Below are 8,242 nucleotides of genomic sequence, written 5' to 3' on the forward strand. Positions count from 1 at the left end.
GATCTACATGAGCCAAGTTGATTGGAGAAGGGGGAGGTTCCTCCTCCAAGACTTGAGCTCATTTGCATCTTAGCCAAAAGGCCGAGATGCTGCTTTTAAAAATTGCTTCATATGAAACATATGAAGCCTCAGCGTAACCTAATGACCTCAACCAAGTGCGGCCGACCATGGGCTGCCGACCATACTACACTTGATCTTAGCCAAAAGGCCGAGAAGCGATGAAATATAATATTGACTGAGGTACCATGAGTCGTGTTCATGAGACCACGTGCTGATCATGCACAAGCCCACCCTACGTAATGCCTTTTTCATTGGATATGTGACAGCTGTATGTAATCTGTAATCAATATTATTGGACAAAGTCCAGCCGTGTAGATGTTTGAAAAGTATATAAGAATGGATGTTTTTCCTTTGTTCGTCGGAGAGAGTCACTGGGTTTAACAGAAGCCATTTACCCGCCGGTGAAAATAAACCGTTTGATGCGAGGACCAACCCTGAGTGTGGAGTGATTTCTTTGAGATTCTCTCCCGCTAACAGTTCCCAATGGCTGGACTGAGCTGGAAGTGGTGGATTTCACTCCCACCCTGCGGCAGTTATTTATCTTTGGAATGGGAATCAATGGTTTAATAATAAGTTACAACTTTGAGTAAAAATTGGGAAATTGCCAGGTTGGTATTTCTATCTGTGGTCTGGTCTGAAATCCTTCAATATCATTCTCTCCTCATCTCTGATTTTCTCCATCTGCAGCCAATTGGGGAGGTGATGGCCTAGTGGTATTATCGCTAGACTATCAATCCAGAAATTCAGCTGATGTATCTGGGGACTCGGGTTCGAATCCCGCCACAGCAGATGGTGGAATTTGAATTCAATAAAAAAGATCTGGAATTAAGAATTCCATGAAACCATTGTCGATTGTCGGAAAAACCCTGGTTCACTAATGCCCTTTAGGGAAGGAAATCTGCCATCCTTGCCTGGTCTGGCCTACATGTGATTCCAGAGCCATAGCAATGTGGTTGACTCTCAACTACCCTCCAAGGGCAACTAGGGATAGGCAATAAATGCAGGCCAGCCAGCGATGCCCATGTCCCATGAATGAATTTAAAAAACAATTCTAGTTATTTTATTATTCAATGCAGTTTTTCTTGTACAGCAAGAATTCCTTCTGGAATGTTGCAAAACGGTGGATTAAGTTGGAGGTTTGGGGTGAATTAAGATGGTGGGGTAGGGTATTGCATGTTTCCATTTTGGTGTTTTATCTACCATTTTTGCTTATCTGAATTCAGATTAGGATGTCTATCTGCCATAAGCAGATGGATCTACTTTACATCAAAAAACCAACAGGGAAACCAAAACACAGGTCATGACATTAGCAGAATAGGCGAAGCTTCTTTTAAAACACACCTTCCTAAATTTCTAAGGTGCTTGTGTGCTAGAAGTATGAAGAACCTCATACAGCTGAACATGTCAATAGCTGCAGGAAGGAACACCCACACCCACACACACAGACCAATATATATATATAGATATATAATATACACACAAAAAGACTTTTTTGCTGATTCCAAAACTTTTGCACAAATCAATTGATCCCAGACAAAGGTGCATCAGTGTTTATTCCCGCTTGGAATATACCATGGGTTTGAGTATCCTGTGTCCTCTGATGTGGGCTGCTTTTACAGTCTCCAACATCTGCTGCTGTGATGTGTGAGTCACCTGGTGAAAATCCAACTATCTTCCTTATTCTTCCCACTGAAGTGTAACGATTTAAACTGATTCAGTTGTTTATATGAGTCCTGTGATGGTGCTTCCTCAAAGTGTATGACCTTCCAAGAGGTGTCCTCATTCTCCTCTTGCACAGCCTCCTGTGGGATACTTGAAGGGCTTGTGGGAGATTGAAGATGCACACTGGAGCTGTCAATGTGGGGTTGTTTTAAGTGATTATTATGCACATGATTCTTTTCACTGGCTTCTGACATCAAGACAATGTGAATGATGTTGTATATCATATGACCATCTGATATTTACTACCGTCACCTGGTGGCTAGGAGGTCCCCATCTCTCCACCACCAATGTCCCTACCTGCTGAGATGCTGCTGATGTTCAGTGCCTCTTCCTCTGCAACTGTCAGTATGGAATGGAATGAGGGTCACCTCTAGTTTTCTGCCTTGCCCTGATACTGTGATCTCTGACAGGAGGGAAAGATGAGACCAATGAGAGTAATGACACATTGAACAGATGGATGGGAGAGGATTTGTTGAGGGCACTGAGAAAGGGAATGGGGTGATGTTACATTGAAATGCAGATGAGTGTCAGTGGTGGTTGGACAGATGGCGACGTGAGGAAGTGAGTGAATAGAGATAGATGGGTGCACTTGCAAGGAATGTTGGTATGGGGAGTGATATGTTGATGAACTGGAGTGAGTGGAGTTGGGCTGATACACACACTAGGGTGTATTGTAGTCACCATCTTGCCCAACTGTGGAAATAAAATTGCTTTCGGCATTGAATGCTGGAGCATGGCAGCAAACGTTTAGAGTCTGGGGCCGAAGTTTGACCGGCACGTCTGCCTAAGGCTCGTAAGATCGCGCCCGAGGCCAACAGGGAATGCCATTCTGTGAGCCTCGCCCGCCCTGATTTCGGGGCAGGTGTGCCGGTAAAATCAGGGCTTTAGTGTCAGAGTCATTCAGCGCAGAAAAGGCCCTTCGGCCCATTGAGTCTGCACCAACAATAACTATCACTGCTTCTGTCTTCCTCCATTATCTCCAAACATGCCTTCTTGGTTTCATTGACAGGCCTCTTCTTCCTGTTTGTAAGGAACAACATCTCCCAACAGCACCACATTCAGGAAGACGCCACTAAAGCCAGCCACTACGCTTGAGCGTGTAAACTCCATTCTCCATTCCTTACATTCTGCCCCAAACTCCAGAATCTGTCAAATGATATCTTCCCTTTAAATAGTTGACATTGATCAATGCCTGCCATCACATCCACTTGTACTAATTGAATGGAAAGCCTGGAACTGGAATGCAAATCTGAGATGACTGAATTAAAAAGACACTGACAGACATTTGCACTCACCTCTGAATTTCCTGCGCCCTACCAGGCCCTCTCCCCTAACCCATTCCCAGAACATCAGCCACTTAAAATCCAGTCCTGGATTTCTGGCTGGGTCATATCATGAGACTAAAATGGAATAGGCGGTAGGTGCATAGAAATTAAATTATTTAGGAGAGGGAGATGTTTGCCAACAGAAAATGTTGATCCCTACATAGTACACATGTATGTTGGAAGAATGGCTGGCTTTAAATAAACAACTAATTTGGTTACTAAGTTCTGCAAAGACAAAAAAAGGGAAGGGCTAAAAAAAGAAGTTGATAACATAAAAAAATAAACTTAAAGGAAGTAAAAGAACAAATAAAAATGATTCAGTGATTGGTAGAGAGGGTCAGAAAACGACATGAAGGCTGTGTAGAATATTCTCAGAACCAGACTCTGGTTAAAGAGGGAAAAAACAATTGGGAATCGGGCAGCCCAGTGAGAAACAGCAAATAAAATGAGAACTTTGGAAAAATAAAGGAATGATTTAAAGTCAGCCATCTGGATGAACTGAATGCCGATAAGGAAAGCCAGAGAGGGTCTGCACCACCACACAAATGTTTGATACACAATGCAAATGATGTTGTATTCTCTGGACATGTGATAGGAGAGCTGTTACAGTTGTTAACCAGAGAGGATTTGAGAGTTAATGCAAAGAAGGCACCATTTACACAAGATAAGGTAACTTGCAAAGGAAGAAACGTTGATGAACAGAAGATAAACACCATGCAGAAGCTGCCCTTACCAACACCTATTAAATGGGATGATCATTTTTGAGATTGGTTGAGTTAGAGTCATCGCACAGCAAGAGGCCCTTCGGCCCATTGTGTCTGTGCTGGCCACCAAGCATCTTTCTATTTGAATCCCGTTTTCCAGCACTTTGTCCATAGCCTTGTATATTATGGCATTTCAATTGCTCATCTAAATGCGTCCTAAAAGTTATAAGAGTTCCCACCTCGACCACTCTTTCAGGCAGTGCATTCTAGATTCCCACCACCTTCTGGGTGAAAACGTTTTTCCTCAAATCCCTTCTAAATCTCCTGCCCTTACCTTCAATCTATGCTCCCTTGTTATTGACCCCTCTACTAAGGGAAAAAGTTTCTTCCTATCTACCCTGTCTATGTCCCTCATAATTTTGTACACTGGCAGGTCTTAATAAAGACATTTGTGAATTTAACATGTCTCTCCATGTATTGTTGAAAAAGAATATTGAGTGGAAATGGACACTCACTCCTGTTCAGTAGCAGTTAAACAGTTTGAGAAAGCTTTACAAAAGGTACCAGCCAACTCAGAAAAGACCTTCTGCATAGTAACACCAGCCAATGAATATTAAATATAAACTATCCTATTCCAAAAGACCCATTAATGACTGAGGCCAGTCACCTTTATGTTTTGGATTCCTGCTTCATTATGGATCAATGACTCCATGTTTGAGAAACATCTCTTAGAAATCCTTAGGGTTATTAAACAGTAATAGTTGGAGAGAAGATGTCAAGACAGTTCAGTCCCTAATGTTCAATCATCCTGCTGGACTCTATCGCTCCAGAGAAGATGCATCCAGGTACTCCACAACTCTGATCCATTGAGCCTGGTGGGGAATTTGATATACCGAAGTGAAAGATGTTACTCTGAGGTGGAAAATACACCCAGAGGCATCAATTAAATGATGAGTGCTGTTTAACACAAGGGATATATTTGTACACAGGCTCAGCAAAATGAAAGATGAAGAAAGAGAAACAGAGTGCCGCATATAAAATCCAGGTCAACAAACAGAGCTAGCAGATAGACAGGCTGCACATATATCTACTCCAGTGGTTGAGCTGGTGGTTGTAGCCTAAGTAGCTACAGGCCAAGAGTTGGAGAGTGGGAGTAGGCTGGATAGTTTCCTTTTGGCTAGGATAATGGGTCAAACGGCTGTCTTCTGTGCAGTACATTGTCCATGTTTCCACATCCCAGTGAGTGATGCATTCACCTGAACTCCTTGGGACACCAATCAGGTTTCACGCGAGTCTGTCCTCACGCGAACGTGAACGGACTTTCATCCTGGGGGGGGGGGGGCGGGGGGCGATTCAGGCATAGAGACTCGAGAAACAATTTGCCTGATGTTGAATGTTGGGAAACGCTTTAAATCACTGGCGGGGACAGGGTACAGTCGCTGCCTGCTCTTACGCAGAATGAATTGCGATTTGAACATCTTGTGAGATTTTCCGTTCCCGCTGCCTGACCCACGCAACGAAAACGGGAGCAGAACATTCCCACCACTGGGCGGGATTTCTGGCCCTTCCTGCCAACAGGAACTTCTGATACTTCTGACCCCGTCCCCACCCGTGACAAGATCCCTGGTGGCAAGACGCTGTAGACGTCGGTGGAACTGAAGATTCTGCCAATCTCGAGCCACCTCCGCTGCTGGAAAACAGGCCATTGGGGTGGGATGGGGGGTGGGGGCGGGGATGGAATATCCCATTGTAATAATCTTACCAAGGCCAGTCTTCTGTCACTATCATCCCTCATTTACAATGTGTTCAAAGTGCTGCTCAGCGACTACAGTGTACAGGTCAACCCCAAAGACATTTGACTTCCGGCCTGAGTGGAGACAGCTGGTTTTAAACCACCTACGGCTCCTTCCCTATTGGGTGAGCTTCCACTCACCTAATAGGAGAGCTCATACTCTACGAGGTCCACAGGAAGATCTATTGATGAACCCCCCAAGGCAGTCATAACATCCACCTATTGAATTGATCACTCCATAACCTTGGCACTCGACTCTCAATAGAACCGGCATGTAAGCTTTATTGTTTAAAATAAAACAGTAATTTAGTTTATTCTGTTGAATTGTAGTATTTGGTTCTTCATTATTTGGGCCCATAAACTCTGGTAGAATTGCATTCCAGGGGGCAGTGCGTGGTCAGATAAGCAGCCTGGTTTACATTGTCATATTAAAGGTGATGTGGAGATGCCGGCATTGGACTGAGATGGGCACAGTAAGAAGTCTCACAACACCAGGTTGAACAGACACCATGTGACAATCGCCAGGCAGGAGTGTTTCCTTCAGCAGTCAAGGGCATTCAGCCTCCGATCTTCGGGTAAGCGTTCTCCAAGGCAGCCTTCAAGACACACGACAACGTAGAATCACAGAGCAGAAACTGATAGCTAAGTTTTGCGGCCTCAACCGGGATCTTGGGTTCATGTCACACTACATGTAACCCCACCATTTGGCCTGGGCTTGCAAATCCTGCTTACTTGAGACAATTCTCACCTCTTCAACCTGTGATTATCCCTCTCTCCACTCACACTGTCTGCACCTGTAAAGACTTGATTATTTGAAAAGACTTGCATTCCAACCATTATCTTGCAATTGTGTCTTTGTCAATATATGCTGTGTTTGTGAAACCTACCTCTCCATTCACCTGATGAAGGAGCAGTGCTCTGAAAGCTCGATATTCCAAATAAACTTGTTGGACTTTAACCTGGTGTTGTGAGACATCTTACTGTGTTCAATGGTGTTCATCAACATCAGTAAAAAGCAAAACTGGACAAAATGTGAAAGGAACAATTAAGGTGATTACCTTAGTCTCCCACAAGGTTAACATTAACCACGTGAATGAGGTTGATGCCAGTTACAGAATCAGAATAAGGAATTCAGCCCTTTATTAATACCATTTTCTTCGTCTTCCTCAGATGAACATGATGCGCGTTATCACACACGAGGCTTGAGATGCTCATGAAATATAGGCTTTTATTTGCTGTAACAACGAAGCTACTAATTATATACACGATCCCAGACTGAGGGGTCCCAGACAGAGCAGAGACCTTTATACCTCTCCCAGGAGGCGGAGCCCGACTGGGATGTACCACAATAACTATAATACAAGGTGTAACAGCCCAACCCTAACCCCAACAGCAACAAGTGGAACAACCCATCCCTAACCCCAACAGCAACATATATACATACTTGTAGTACTGGCCAGACCCTGGCTCAGTACTATCTAGTGGGAACCAACGATGGTTCACCACATTCACCCCTCCTTTGAAGACAAAGGCCGGCGGGGTACAAAAAACCCAGAATAATTTGTCATCAGTCTATAAGTTCAGACGGTCAGGGGGACCGCACCGTCATTGTGACCTCCTCAATACTGGCGATGACACCGGAGTAGGCACTCGCGGTGGCGTTCTCCCCAAGGCGATGTCCAACTGTTCCTCCACAGTTTCACGGGCCGGTTGACCCTGAGGTGATGGTAATCCATGGAGTTCCGACACGCCCTGAAGTGGCGACCATCCTCTGGACTCAGGCAAGCTGTACACGGGAGTAAAAGGGTTAAGTAATGGTCCCGATGCTGCCCGCGCCGTGTCCGGAGGGGAAACAAGAGTTATGGGGTTTGTAACAGGGGGTATGGGAGCGACAGGGGTTTCTACGTCCCCTGCTGGCGCCAGGTCTCGGATCGAGACCGTGTCCTCTCACCCGTCAGGGTATGCCACATAGGCATACTGAGGGTTGGCGTGGAGGAGATGGACCTGTTCGACCAACGGGTCGGACTTGCGGGCCCTTACATGTCGCCGCAGGAGGACAGGTCCTAAGTACGTCAACCAAGACGGTAATGAGGTCCCAGAGGAAGACTTCTGAGGGAATGAAAACAGCCTCTCATGGGGAGTAGCGTTGGTTGCCATACACAGGAGTGAGCGTATGGAATGGAGCGCATCAGGGAGCACCTCTTGCCAACGGGAGACTGGAAGGCTTTTTGACTTCAATGCCAGTAAGACAGCCTTCCAGACTGTAGCATTCTCACGTTCCACCTGTCCGTTACCCCTAGGGTTGTAGCTCGTGGTTCTACTAGAGGCAATCCCGTATGAGAGCAGGTATTGCCTCAAGTCATCGCTCATGAACGACGAGCCCCTGTCGCTGTGAATGTAGCTGGGGTACCCGAACAGGGTAAAAAGATCACGGAATGCCTTGATAACCGTCGCAGCGGATGTATCAGAGCAGGGACTAACAAAAGGGAATCTCGAGTACTCATCAATGATGTTGAGGAAGTACACATTCCGATCTGTTGAGGGAAGGGGGCCCTTAAAATCGACACTCAGTCTTTCGAAGGGACGAGTGGCCTTGACTAATTGTGCCCGGTCAGGTCGGTAAAAGTGCAGTTTGCATT

General features: G+C 45.4%; 1 pseudogene; it reads right to left on the minus strand.

The window, feature by feature from the left end:
- On the minus strand, positions 1-220 carry LOC144499309 (U2 spliceosomal RNA; annotated as a pseudogene).
- Between the last annotated feature and the right edge of the window lie 8,022 nt (positions 221-8,242).

Source organism: Mustelus asterias, chromosome 9 (assembly GCF_964213995.1).
Source record: "Mustelus asterias chromosome 9, sMusAst1.hap1.1, whole genome shotgun sequence".
In the NCBI taxonomy this organism is placed as follows: Eukaryota; Metazoa; Chordata; class Chondrichthyes; order Carcharhiniformes; family Triakidae; genus Mustelus; species Mustelus asterias.